A 14,295-nucleotide genomic window follows, 5' to 3' on the forward strand; every position below is an offset into this window, starting at 1 on the left:
TTCATTTTCTTTCCCACTATGGTTTATCACGGATATTGAATAGAGTTCCCTGTGCTGTTACTGTAGGACCTTGTTGTCTGTCCATCTGCATGTCATATGCCATTGCATCTACTAATTCCAAACTCCCAATTCATCCCTTCCCCAGCTCCCCTCCCTCCTGGCAACCACAAGTCGTTCTCTATGTCTGTGAGTCTGTTTCTGTTTTGTAGATAAGTTCATTTGAGTCATATTTTACATTCCGTGTATCAGGGATAGCATATGAGTACATATCGCCTTCTTGATTTCGTCTCCTACTGTTCACACCCCACGTGGACCGCTTTGTTGTTTCTCGACCATGCTGGCTCTTTAAGATCCTGCCGAAGCTCCCTCTTTCCACCCCAGGGCTCTTTCTCCAGCTCTTCAGTCGCCTTGCCAGAGGGGACAGCCTCCCACACTTATCCAAACGACCTTCCTCAGTTTCTTCTCAGTCCTTCACTTGCTATTTGTCTACTGTATTATTTTTATCATCTACTGTATAATTTTATCAAATATTTCAAATAAAATATTTGAAAATATTTTATTCAAATGTCTATTTATTTGAATAAAACTCTATGAAAACAGAGCCTTTTTTTCTTTGTTCTACCTGGAGCCCTTCCTGGCGCATAGAAGGAGCTCATTAAATCCTGGCTGAGTGAAGCCCAGGAGGTCTAGAGAGAGAGACTCTGGATGGTGTTGCAGGAGGCTGTCCCCTGCGGCAGCTGGTGGGCTCTAAGAACTGAGCCCAAAGGCCAAGGAATGTAGGGTAGGGCAATTCCTGTTGTGAGTTAAGTCCTTCTCCTCTCTTTCCTGCTTTGTTGTATTTTCTCAGGAGAATGAGATAACATCAGTGGCTAATCTAGTTCATCTTTTCTTGGAGGAGGTCAGTAACTTACGCCACTGACACCTCTCTGTGCGTAACAGCCTAGCGATTTTTCCGAACTTCCAGCTATGTCAGAATAAAATAACTCTTCCATATTTGAACTTGGTCAGACACACACACATCCTTGCTGCCGGCTACAGTCATAACCTGACCCAGGAGGGAGGCTGACTCTCTATTCTGGGCACCACTATGAAGATCCAATGTTCTCATGAGGTTCCAAACAGTTTCTGCCAATGGTCTAGGAACACTAATTTGTATTTCAAGTTTTTTGTATTCTCTCTCTCTCTCTTTTTTTTAAGACTATAGCAACAACAGCTGCAATGACAGTAATTCTAAAAAGTCTTAAAGATTATTTCAGAGGACCAGTTACCAAATATCTAAGATAGTGTTATTTCCTAAAACTAAATATTAGAAAATATTGGAGATAAAGCCAGACCTAAAAACTGTATTCTGGCTTCATGTTCAGATGGTGGATTCAACATTCATATCTAAGTTAGCTTTCTCCCCAAACCCAACTGAAATGACAGCAAGACTTATTTTATTTTATTTTTTTAAGATTAAAATTTAAAGGCAGGGAGAGGATGGGAGAAAAGACAACAGCAACACATTTTGGAAGTTGGACAAAAGATGGACACATTAACAGCTGACTTAGCAGATTGGATAAAGCCCCAGCTGAAACCGACAATGAGGAAAGTTGCTAGCTAGCCTGCACAAGAGGCATAGATGTGTCTGGAACTGTCATGAAGGGGGAGCCATATAGAAAGTCGTGGGAAGCCCATTGGAGAAAGTTTTGGATCTGTCTCCAGAACACCTTCTCCCAAGCCATGCCTCTGACGGTCATGCTTCCCTGAGAGGTGTTTGGAAATATATTCTCTGGAAAAAGGAAGACTCTGGTTGGGAGATTCCAGGTAGATGGGCACCAGGGCCAGAATAGGAGGGTTAAGTGACTGTATGCAGATTGAACACTTAGCGGTGTTCCCCTCTCCAAATTGTTGGAAGAACAATAAGTGAGCCCCCCATGATAGAGGGAAATGAGCAACAACTAGACCTCAGTGAATGAGCCTCTGTAAGCAGCGGGGGGTTGGGCCTTGACAGGATGATGGCAGTTTAACAACCAGCAAGGGCACCAGCCAATTAGAAAGATACCAGATATACACAATTGGAGAGGCCATACTCAGATCTGCACTGTTTGGTTGTGCAGGTTGTGCACTGCACAACTACAGGCAGTGGCCCAGTCATAGTGGCACACACAAGCTGAATATCACTTCTCATCTTGGGTGATCAGTCCTCACTTCTGATGTGATTTGTACAGGTGGAACCTAGGAGAGCCCCAGAATTATGTGTTTTGTGATTGGTTATTCTAAAACCCAAAACGTTCTGCAGAGCAGGATCACTCGGCTGGTTCCAATTTGCCCCCCTGACCTTCGTATTAGTCAATTGATTTTAGACTCATCGTTGTTAATGACATAAGCACAAGAAGCAGTTCCTGCTGGGAAAAGAAAGATAAATATTCCAAGCCTGTCTCCAAATCAGTGCAGTTGATAAACGATGTTAATTGAAAAGAGTTTAACACAGCAAAACTCACAAAGTTCTTTCCAATATGTTTGCTAAATTGATCATTTGAACATTTATCCTGCGTTCTTAAACCAGGATCATTTGCAAATCAGTGAGCCGACTCTGCCACTTTCCACTGTTTTAGGGGACAGAGGAGGGAGTGGAGGGAGGGAGGATTCTGATACCGCGAGGCCTCCAGCTCTCCCCTCCTTTACCTGAGTACTTAGTTTGAAGGGCTCATCTGATGTTAACGTGCTTCAGCTTGTCTGAGAAAATGCCAGCCTTTCATTTAACAGCGCTAATGTCTTTTAAAGTATGAATTTACGCAAAGGTTAAAAAAAAAAAATCACAGTTATTAACCTACTACCTGATCTGTCTTTTAAGCCTTCGGGAATCTTGCATTTCACCTGAGTTTTCATAATTTATAGTGGAGAAGTGATCCAGAAAGTTACCGTACTCCTTTTTATAAAAAGTCTAGTTGTAGGAGTTCCGGTCGTGGCGCAGTGGTTAATGAATCCGACTAGGAACCATGAGGTTGTGGGTTCGGTCCCTGCCCTTGCTCAGTGGTTTAACGATCCGGCGTTGCCCTGAGCTGTGGTGTAGGTCGCAGACGCGGCTCGGATCCCGCGTTGCTGTGGCTACAGCTCCGATTCGACCCCTAGCCTGGGAACCTCCATATGCCGTGGGACGCCCAAAGAAATAGCAAAAAGACAAAAAAAAAAAAAAAAAAAAAAAAAAAAAAAAGTCTAGTTGTACATCATTCGCTAGTTCCCTAGGCTTCAGGTAGGGAGAGAAGGAAACGCTTTTAGGCCCAAAGCCCTTCCCTTCCATCCAGGCTCCCCCATGGCCGTATGGATGTCTCCGGACGTTCTGCTGTCCCGGCCCCGCTGCGCTCGGACCCGGCTGGATACTCCCACCTGCTGTTTCTTGAGGTGGAGCTGTGGGTGTGGCTGCAAACAAAAATAATTTCATCTTGATGAACCAGATGGCCTGGACCGGTGTCAGCAGGGTGGAGCCCTGCCTGCTTTTGCCCAAGCCCAAGGTCAGAGCCGGGAGTCACTCCTTATCTCCATCTCCTGACCCCAGGTCAGTGTGCCAGTAAATCTGGCTGTTTCAGACACCCCTTGTCATGTGTCTGACATTGGACTCTGGGACATGGTTCCGCAGGTGTTTGTCATCATCTGGCAGTTAAAGTTTCCTCTTTCTTTCTTTCTCTCTTCTCTCTCTTTCTTCCTTCCTCTTTCTCTTTCTTTCTTTCCTTCCTTCTTTCCTTCCTTCCTTCCTTCCTTCTTTCCTTCCTTCCTTCTTTCTTTCTTTCTTTCTTTCTTTCTTTCTTTCTTTCTTTCTTTCTTTCTTTCTTTCTTTCTTTCTTTCTTTCTTCCTTCTCTCTTTCTTCTTCTTAAGGCTGCACCTGGGCCTTATGGAGGTTTCCAGGCTAGGTGTTTAATTGGAGCTACAACGGGTGGCCTACACTGCAGCCACAGCAACACAGGTTCTGAGCTGCATCTCCAACCTACACCACAGCTCACGGAAACGCTGGATCATTAGCCCACTGAGTAAGGCCAGCGATCGAACCATGTCCTCATGGATACCAGTCAAATTCATGTCCACTGAGCCAGGATGGGAACTCCTAAAGTTTCTTTTTTGGAAAAGAGTCTGGAAGGGTTTCAGATTCATTTCCCCAGTGAATTAAAGCCTGGAGATATAAGACCCCTCGTGTTTGTGTTAGTAAGACAATCTCCTTATCTTGGATTCCCATTAACCTCCCAACAGCGATCTAAGTTTCTGTTCAGAGCCAGCCTCTGCCTTTCTCCCCAGGGGTGCTGTCCTCTGCATGTCACTCGTGCATGTGGCGGAGGGCACTGCTGGGCATCCAGCAGGTGTGTGAGGCCCACCTGCTGTCACCTGTGTAGGGCCCTGCTCTTGGCTTTCTTGGGCAAGTTCTCGCCTGGCCTGGCATGTGTAACCCTGGTGAAAGAGTTACAGAACTCTTCCTGCAAACGTCCCACACCCCGGCCTGAGAGATTCAAATTCGGTTACAAACAGAGTTATTTAGACAATCAAGAGGCCCTGGCCCTGTATGTCTCTGCCAAGAACCAGCCTAGCGTGAATTTCCCAAGCATCAACCCTTGAAGGAACCTGTCTTCCCAATGATTGCTCTAGTGAGGATGCTCTAAGTCTTCCTATTCTAGAAACTTGGTTATCGGCTCAGCCCAAGGCATACAAACCCACTCATAGAAGGAGGGTGTGACACTCCGGTCCTAGTGCCTCCACTTCCTCGCTGTGTGATCTTGGATGGATTACTTCATCTTTCTGAGGTTCAAGTTCCCTGTTTATAAAATGGGGATGATAACACATACCCAGGGTTATTGGAAGGATTCGGTGAGATAATATGCCCAGTGCAGGTGCAGAGAAAGCATTCAATATGTGGAAAGGCTCTTGCTATTATTTAAGGTGGACCATGGACTGGGCACAAAGGTGAAAGTCCAAGCACAGTTCCTGGCCCAGTGGGGAGGTTGGACCCATGAGCAGATGGCTTCAGGAGGGTGGGAGCAGAAAACTAGAGGGGAGCTCAGGTGAGTCCAGCCAGGTACCTGGTACTGCTTCATCTAGATTCATAATTGCCTGATAGTGATATGTTTTCTGGCCAGGTGGAGTCCTGGGTGTAACTAGGTGGGGCAGGTGAGGCTGGAGACCAGGTGCAGCCTGGGGAAGAGGCGTGTGGGTGGGGAGGGTGTGGTGTGCGTGCATGGGGGTGGGGAGGGGAGATGTTGGGGGGGTGGGGCCTGCCCTGCCAAGCAGCCTACAGGATGCTACTTCCTGGAGAGTCAAAATCCCATTGTCAAGGTCCGCAGTGAGGTTCAAGATGATCCACTGCATTGCTTAATCCCTCTCCCCTCAGCCAAGACTGGCCATGTCTAGGGTGTGAAAATATCTGCAGTTGCACCTGTGGCTAAAAATTTCTTTCTCACTCTTCCCCAGAGATGCAGCCTGCTCAGCATGGTTGTAATCATGGAAACCATCTTGCTGTCATCTTTACTTCTCACTGGCATTTTGTTTGTTTGTTCGTTTGTTTTGCCTTTTTTAGGGCTGCACCATGGCGCATGGAGGTTCCCAGGCTAGGGATCTAATCGGAGCTGTAGCTGCCGGCCTACACCACAGCCACAGCAACACTGGATCCGAGCCATATCTGCGACCTACACCCCAGTTCATGGCAACACTGTATCCTTAACCCACTGAGCGAAGCCAGGGATTGAACCCTCACCCTCATGGACACTATGCTGGGTTCTTAACCAGCTGAGCCACAACGTCTTTTACCATGAGTTGTTTTTGTGGAGACTCAAGTTGTTAATGACTGAAGTTCTCAGAAAAACTCAACTCTGGGCCCAGTGAAGGGTGTGGTCAGAATGGATGTAATGGATTTAATTAAGTGTTCCGTCATTTTGGGTTTGACCAGAAACTCACTGGTCTGACCTTGGAAGTTTTGCAGTGTGGCCTTTCCTGATCCTTCCATTGCGTCTCTCCGTAGCTCATATTCTATCCAACTCAGCCTCTCACCTTAGTTCCTTCTGTTTGAAATGATCTCTTTTCTTAACCCCCCATCAGATTGGATTCAATGCTTCTCTTTCATGAAACTACCCCAGCAAAATGTTGACACTTCTCTCCAAGTATTTTACGTGTGTTGTCTTTAATTATAGTTCTGTAAATACTCATCCTTTCGGTGAGATGGCAAGCTAGTGAGTTGGGGGTAGGAACCGTGCCTTCTCCCCTTTGTACATAGGATGTGCTTAATTAGTATTTGGTGAACTAAAGGAAATTAAACAAAGATGATTAAACACCTGAGTGCACTAGATGGTGACTGGGGAGGCTTCTAAACCACAGTCCCTGATTTTCATAAGTCTTCCTGACTTGCATTGATCCTGGGTTATAAACACTCAATTCATTTGGAGCCTTCAAGTATTTAAACAAGTGCTTGCCCTTGATGTGGCTAATGTTAACTTTAGAAATTGATGATGAACAATAGAACATAAGGTGTCTGTGGGTAGCAGTGATTAACAATAATCTCTTAGAAGGGCTGGCGTTGCGTATCTGGGGTTTCTGCAGGTACGTTTAGGACATGTAGCTCAGTACGTTTTGCTCAGACTGCTTTCGCCCCACCTGATTAGTCTCTTGGCAAATACTTTGGATGAATCAGAGAAACGCATCATCTATAGGGTGCTATAGATTTCAATTCAGAGAGCAGGAGAAATCTCAGAGTGTAGGTTTGGAATATAGCTCTGTATGGGACGGGATGAGTCAGTTTTTATTGTGATAATGCTGTGTAAGAAACAACTTCAAGGTCTCAGTGGCCTTCCAAAATAAATATATATGTGGTCATGTAGTTTTCCAGTGGCTGGAAGTTGCGCTGCAGTTTAGGGCTGCCCCCATATCATATATCTTCTTATTCTGGGATCCAGGCTGAATGAAGAGCCCTCATTGGTCAGCAATGCTACCATGTTGGAGGGCAGGTGTTCAAGACAGCTGGCATGTATTTGCAGGCTTCACTTGAAACTGGCATGTTATTACTTTGGTGAACATTCCATTGGCCAGAGTGTTTACGTGGCTATATCCCTGGTCAATACGGCAGAGATGGTGGTGAGAGAGAGGAGAGAACAAAATGCATATTTGCTAAATTATAACCTAGTTGACCACAGGGACACTTAAAATATTTTATTCCTTTGACTGATGGAAATATTAACTCCTAGGAGAAAAAGTTCAATACCTTGCTCTTTGCCAGGCACAAGGCCACGCAGCATGTGTTTGTTGAATGAATGATTGAACTGTCATGGCTCAATTTAATAGATGCATGGTCTTTTTCCACCTGCGTCTGTTTTGCACAGAGAAAGTCATTCCTTTTAGAAACACAGACTAGACAGGGGCTGTAGGTCATGAGGGGCTCTCACCCTAATCAAAGTCGAGGGTTTGCTGCTGTCTCTGGTGGTGACACTGTCAGGAGGGCAAAATCTGCAGACAGAGTCACCCTGGGCAGGACGTGTGAGTGAGCAGGTGACAAGAGGTGGTTTGGGTGGCTCCCTACACACTGTCACGCCCAGCGGGACCCATAGTGGATGGAGAGTCCATAGGAGGTTTCACCTGGTGAGGCTCCCCCACCCAGTGAGAAGGATGGGTGTGCCTTGCCAAGGGAAGCTCATTATATAAGAGTTTACACTCCCAAAGTGGGTAATTGGGGAGAGACAATTTCTGTTGCAGATGCTGGCCCCTGCCAAGAGAAATGAGAATGGGGTTGCTTTAACTCGTGCAGTGGGGTGGGCAAGAAGCTCGGAATCTGGAATGTGGAGGCCAGCAGGCCTGTGCTGGAGCCCCAGCTCTGCCCCTGGCTGTGTGACCTTGGGCAAGTCACTGCACCTCTCTTAGCCTCAGTTGTCTCGACTGTAAATGGGGCAGAATGATCATGCTTATTTCAAGGGCTCCTGTAAGGATGAAATTGGCTGATGTGTTTAAAGGGCCCAGTACAGTGCCTCGTATGTAGAAAACCTCGTAATTGGGAGCTGTTTTTATTAGTGCATCACTATCAACATAGCCATCATTATTTTGAATACGTTGACCGAACTTCAAATGTTATAGCCTTGAATTACATACACCTCCCCAGGAAAATGTCTGTTCTTTCAAAGCAAGGAATTCCTGTAGGTTTTTTTTTTATTTTTTATTTTTTTTATTTTTTTTTTATGGGGGGTCAGCACTGGCGGCATATGGAGGTTCCCAGGCTAAGGATTGAATGCGAGCTACAGCTGCCAGCCTACAACGCAGCCCCAGCAACGCCAGATCCGGGCTGCGTCTGTGACCTACACCACAGCTCACGGCAATGCCAGATCCTTAACCCACTGAGGGAGGCCAGGAATCAAACTCGCGTCCTCATGATAATAGTCGGGTTCTTAACCTGCTGAGTCACAACAGGAATGCCTCCTGTAGTTCTTTCAGGGATGAGTGAGAAGCAAAAATGTGGAGAAGGCAAGGGGAGATGGCACAAAAGGAGAGCAGAGAAGCAGGGAAAGGAAGAGGGTGGGTTTTTCCGGGCATCTGAAGAAGAGACATTAAGAAGGAACTGGCTGGAGAAGGAACTCTTGGGGTCTGGGAGTGGGTGGGCAGCAGGAAGGGTCCCGAGCCCAAGTTGGGGGGTGGGCTTCAAGGAAGCAGAACTAAGGAAAGGGGCTGCTGGGATCAGGAAGTCAGACTCGCCGGAAGGAGACAAGTGCCAGGGGGAGGAGAACCCCAGCTCACAGGCCCCCGTGGTGATAGTGAGGGCAGCCGGGTCCGAGGTTCAGTCTCAGAACCATTGGGCTGGGAGTGAGATGAGACCAGGGCAGGAAGAGGAAAGAGGGGCTGGGGTGATGCCTGCGGCATCTTGGGACAAGCACACCTTGCCTAACAGGCTGGGGCGGGACAGGTGTGAGAAGGCGACAGGCACAGGAAGAGCCAAGGCAGGACGGATGGCGTGACAGTGACACACTGGTGCTGCCGTGACAGGACTGATCAGCCTGTAGGTGCTCAGGGCGGACCTTTAATTACAAGGAAACTGAGGTTCTGCTTCAATCTACCTCCCTGTCCTCTCATATTTGGGGGACTGAAGTTCTTAGGACATCATGACATGTTGAATAGAGACTCCCAGAAGAAAGTGCCACTGGCCTTCAATCGGCGGGAGCACAGAACAAAAAGCACCCCTCTTTGCAGGAAGAAGTTTCTCTGCAGAGCGTCCAGGGTCACTGGTGTCACGGTCCAGCTGATTCGCACAGCCCCGACCGTGTCTGCTCTGTCCCAGATGGGTGCTGGCTCTTCAGCTCAGTGCCTGGCGCATAGGAGATGCTCAGTAAATATTTGTTAAATGAATAAATGGAAAACGCCAGAACCTCTGAAACAGCTCTTGTTAAGAGGATTTCAAAGTGTTCTTTTGTACTGAAAACCATGTGAGAACTCCCAAAGAGCTAAACTTTTACGGATCTGAGAGGAGGGTGAGAGGTTCCATTCTAGAAGGGGTGTGGCAACCTATCTGAGAGCAGAAGTGATGGACCTTGGCCGTGTCCAGCCCAACCCTGCAGTGGCCTCATCTGAGGGCTGGCTGTGTTAAGTGCTGCGTCAGACAGGGTCCCAGGAGAGAACAGATGGCGTTCTCATACTGGGTAAATTGAGGAGAATTTAATAGACTATTTACAAGGATTGGCCAAGGTGTAGGGAAACCACAGGACTTGGCTTGGGAGCCGGAGGCTGGTGCAATGGGACATGTGACCACTCCTAGGAGTGAAAGGGCAAAGAGGATGTGGGTGGGGGACCCTGGAGACAGCTGTGTGGAGGGGGCTCCCTGAAAAGGCAGTAACCCTTGGTGGAAAGACTGGGCATCAGCGCTAAGGGCAGGGGCTGAGTGCGTGGACACCCTGACCTTGGACTTCTCTCAGCCTCTCTCCCTCCCCAGCAGGGCCCCCGATTGGCCGAACCCAACTGGATGTGGTCACGTGGGTGAAAATTAGAAAGCTCAGAAGTGTCATGACATACAGGGCTGAAACTGACCCAGGGTGGAGCCCTGGGTGGGGCCAGGGAGGTCAGCTTAGGTGTTGCCCATTTAATCTTTAGTAATGATCCCTGAGATATAAATTGCTTGATGAAACTGGCCAAGCTGACTAAATTACAAGGTGATACAAACTGGCAGAGAGTAACTAATGAAAGACTTACCGGTGGAAAATACCCTTAGACTTAGAAGACAGGATTTGGCCAAGTGAGATTTAAGAATGTAGGGGCAGCATGACTTGAAGCAAATGCATCCACTAGGAGGCAGAGGACGGGAGGAAAGACTCAGCCACCACGAAACAGGCTGTAGGAAGTGCCAACCTCCTGGGGATTTTCGGTAGAAGGAAAAACCTGTTGGAGGATTCATTTGTAGCATAAATGTACTTGTAGCTTGAGTTCAACAACCGAAATCATTTCACTAACCAAGAATTCACACAGAGCTCAGTCCAGAAGAGTCATAGGTGCTTATGGAGGCCTCTCACATAGCTTCAAAGATTATCACTTGGGAAGTAAGAATACAAGAGTCACTTAAGTTTTTACTTTAAGGAATTTATCCTGAAGAAATCATCAGGCCAGTCCTTGGAGGTGGATGTTTACAGTAGAGTTTGTTATAATGGCGTCAAATAAGAACAACCTATATATTCAATGGTAGGGGGTTGTTGAAATCAATTTTGCTAAGATGAATGGATATAGGAGGATTTTTTTTTCTCCTTTTTTTAGCTGCCCTGAGGCATATGGAGTTCCCGGGCCAGGGATCAGATCTGAGCCACAGTTGCCTGCTAAGCCTGGGATCAAACCTGTTTGCGAGTGCTCCCAAGATGTCACTGATCCCCTTGAGCCTCAGAGGGAACTCTAGGAGAATTTTAATGACATCAGGATATGTTCAATCTGTGGTTTACAAAGGGAAAAGTAGACTCTACTTCCCTTTGATCCCATTTTGGTCACACACACACACACACCCAAAGAAGCCTGGAAAGATGTCTGTGAAATGACTGAGAGTGATTAACTCTAAAAAAGATACAGGAATATAGATAATATATAGAATAATTCCACTTTTATTTTTCCTTATTCAAACTACTGCCATTTCTATGGTACACATGTATTACTTTATGGTGCGCAATTTTTTTTTTTTTTTTGCTAGTGAAATATGATTTTCCTCCTAAGAACACATTAAAAATATGTATAATTAAAAAACTCTCCACCTTCTATTCTTCCAATGTCTCATTTGTAGTGATGAAAATCCATTTGGTAATTTATCCCAACAAAATTTAGTGTCTTTTTTCTGAACATTTTTCATAACCAAATAAATTCTACTAGAATAATAAACCCTACTTTTTCTGTCTAAACCTGTCAACATGTTTCCAGAATTTGGGAGGATCTCAGATGTATTTTCTCCTTGAGGTGGGTTTAAAAAATTTTTTAATGAAAATATAGTTGATTTGCAATGTGTTAATTTCTGCAGTACAGCAAAGTGATTCATTTATACACATATATAATCTTTTTCATTATGGTTTATCAAGGATATTGCATATAGGTCCGTGTGCTATGCAGGAGGACACTTGTTTATCCATCCTCTATGTAATAATTTGCATCTGCTAATCCCAGATTCCCAATCCTTCCCTCTCCCAACCCCTCCCCCTTGGCAGCCGTAAGTTGTCTGTGAGTCTGTTTTTGTTCTGTTGATAAGTTTGTTTATGTCACATTTTAGATCACACATATGAGTGATATCATATGCTATTTGTCTCTCTCTTTCTGACTCACTTTGCTTAGCATAATAATTTCTGCATAATAATTTCTAAGTCCATCTATGTTGCTGTAAATGGCAGTATTTCATTCTTTTTTATGGATAAATAGTATTCCATTATATATATATACACACACCATGAGGTGGAGTTTCATTTTATTTTAAAATCTACAGAGAGGACTTTTTGTGCTTCTCCTGCAGCTGTTAGTTCTGATGTTACAACCAAATCCATAAAGTGGGACAGAGACAGATATGTAGAGGGGCTTAGAAGAGGCTGGATAAGAAATTGAGGGAACTCAAAGGAGGTCATTTGGTATTCTACAGTGGCATTAAGAATACATGTAAAATTCAATGGAAGATCATGGCTTGCTGAACCTCAAGGAGAAATAGCATTTGGTTTATGCACTGCTTATTACTTGGCTTTAAATAAAAATGATACCAACAACAATTGTAGGAGGAGGATGAGGTTGGGATGGGTTTAATAATAGATTGTTAGACTGAAAAGAATTATAGAAATCGTTAGTGAGATATGCCAGAGAGGCCATAGTATCAAATATGAAAGTAAAAACTTGGCCAACATCTAAATTTCTAACAGAAGGGATTTTTCAAAGTAATTTTTAATAACCCCAACAGTGGAATACTATGCATCCCTTAAAATGAGGTTACAGAGGCGTAAACTTCAGCCTTGCAGGTGGCCTCTGAGAAATCTCCGCAGGTTTGCAGGACATAATTTATAAACCTCAAAATTCTCTGAACTCTAAAATGTGGTGATTTCTTGGATCTAGGAATCCTTATTCCCCCAAAGGGCCCAACTGAAGAGAAATGATAGGACTGGGAGAAATTTACATTCCAGGAAATAAAGAAGAAATATTTTTTCCCATTTTGGTTACACACACACACACACACACACACAGACACACACGCACATTTATAAAGTTTATTGAGCACCTCCTCTAGGCCAGGGCTTGAGCCAGGTGGTAGAGATAACAAGATGAATATATAGTCTTTTACTTTAAGGGGTTCACATTCAAGTGGAGGAAGCAGATCCTGAAACAGAGCATCATAACAAAGTGAGGCAAGTTCTGTATCAAGGGGTAAAGGCTCACAGACAGTAAGATTTACATATTTATCACGGAAGAACCTTGAGTATGACTTAAGAAAAGGGATGCTTAAACTATACCTTGAAAGACAAATGAAAATTTAGCAGTCAAAAAAAGAAAAAAGTGTGTATGTGTATGTGTGTTGTGCTGGAGGACAATGCACTCATTGAAAGAACTGAAAAAGTCATGGTGTTTTTTGATATATCTTCTTTGGTGAAGTGTCAAGTTTTTATACATTTTTTTTTTTTTTTTTTGGCTGCCCTGTGGCATATATAATTCCTGGGCCAGGGATCAGATCCGAGTTGCAATTGTGACTTAAGCTGTAGCTGCAGCAACACTGGATCCTTAATCCACTGTGCCGGGCCAGGGATATAACCTGTGTCCCAACACTCCCAAGATGCCACTGATCCTGTTTGCATCACAGCTGGAACGCCTACACACTTTTTATTGGGTCATTTTGTTAATATTTAGTTTGAGTGTCCTTTGTCAGAAATACATATTGCAAATATTTTCTCCGTGTCTCTGGTTTGCCTTTTCATTAATGGTATATTTTGATAACAAGATGAAGATAACAGTCTTCTCATTTTACATGTAAATGTTTGACATTTTGCAAACTGAAAGTTTGACGTTTTGATAAAGTTCAATTTATCAATTTTTTCTTCCATGATTCAGGCTTCTGTGTACTAAGAAATCTTTGCCTACATTAGGATTGCGAGGATCTTCTCCCATGTTTTCTTCTAGGAGTTTTATACTTTTAGTGTCTAATAGCATGTCTAGTTAATTGGGTGATATGATGTGATTACAGGTCAGTTGAGTTCATTTTTTTTTCCATATGACTATTCAGCTGTTCCAGCAATATGTGTTTAAAACACTATTCTTCCCCCCACAGGGAATCAATTGTTGAAAATCAGTTGACCGTATCTTTGTGGGCTGACTTAGATACCCACTATTCTGTTGCATTGATCTATATGGCTAATCTTACGCCACTACCAGGCTCTCCTGATTACTGTAGCTTGACAGTAAGTCTTAAAATCTTGTAATGTAAATCCTCCAACTTTGTTCTTTTTAAAAATTTCTTGGCTATTCTAGATATTTTGTATTTCCATATACATTTTAGAATTAGCTTATTAATTCCTACTAAAAATGGCAGCTGGAATACTGATTGCCATGTGTTAAACGCATAGATCAATTTGGAGGGAGTTGACAACATCGTTGAACCATTCAATTCATGAATGTGGTTTATGTCTACATTTGTTTAGTTTCTCTTTCCTATTTTTTTCAGTAAAGATCTATAGGTCTCCTTGTACCAGTCTTGCACATATTTTGTTAAAATTATCTCTCTGGATTTTTATTTTGATGCTATTTCAAGTTGGTTGTTTTACTTCAATTACCATTTTTTTTTGCGACTATATAGAAATATCATTTTTGTATTGACCTTCTAT

Source organism: Sus scrofa, chromosome 8 (assembly GCF_000003025.6).
Source record: "Sus scrofa isolate TJ Tabasco breed Duroc chromosome 8, Sscrofa11.1, whole genome shotgun sequence".
Taxonomy (NCBI): Eukaryota; Metazoa; Chordata; class Mammalia; order Artiodactyla; family Suidae; genus Sus; species Sus scrofa.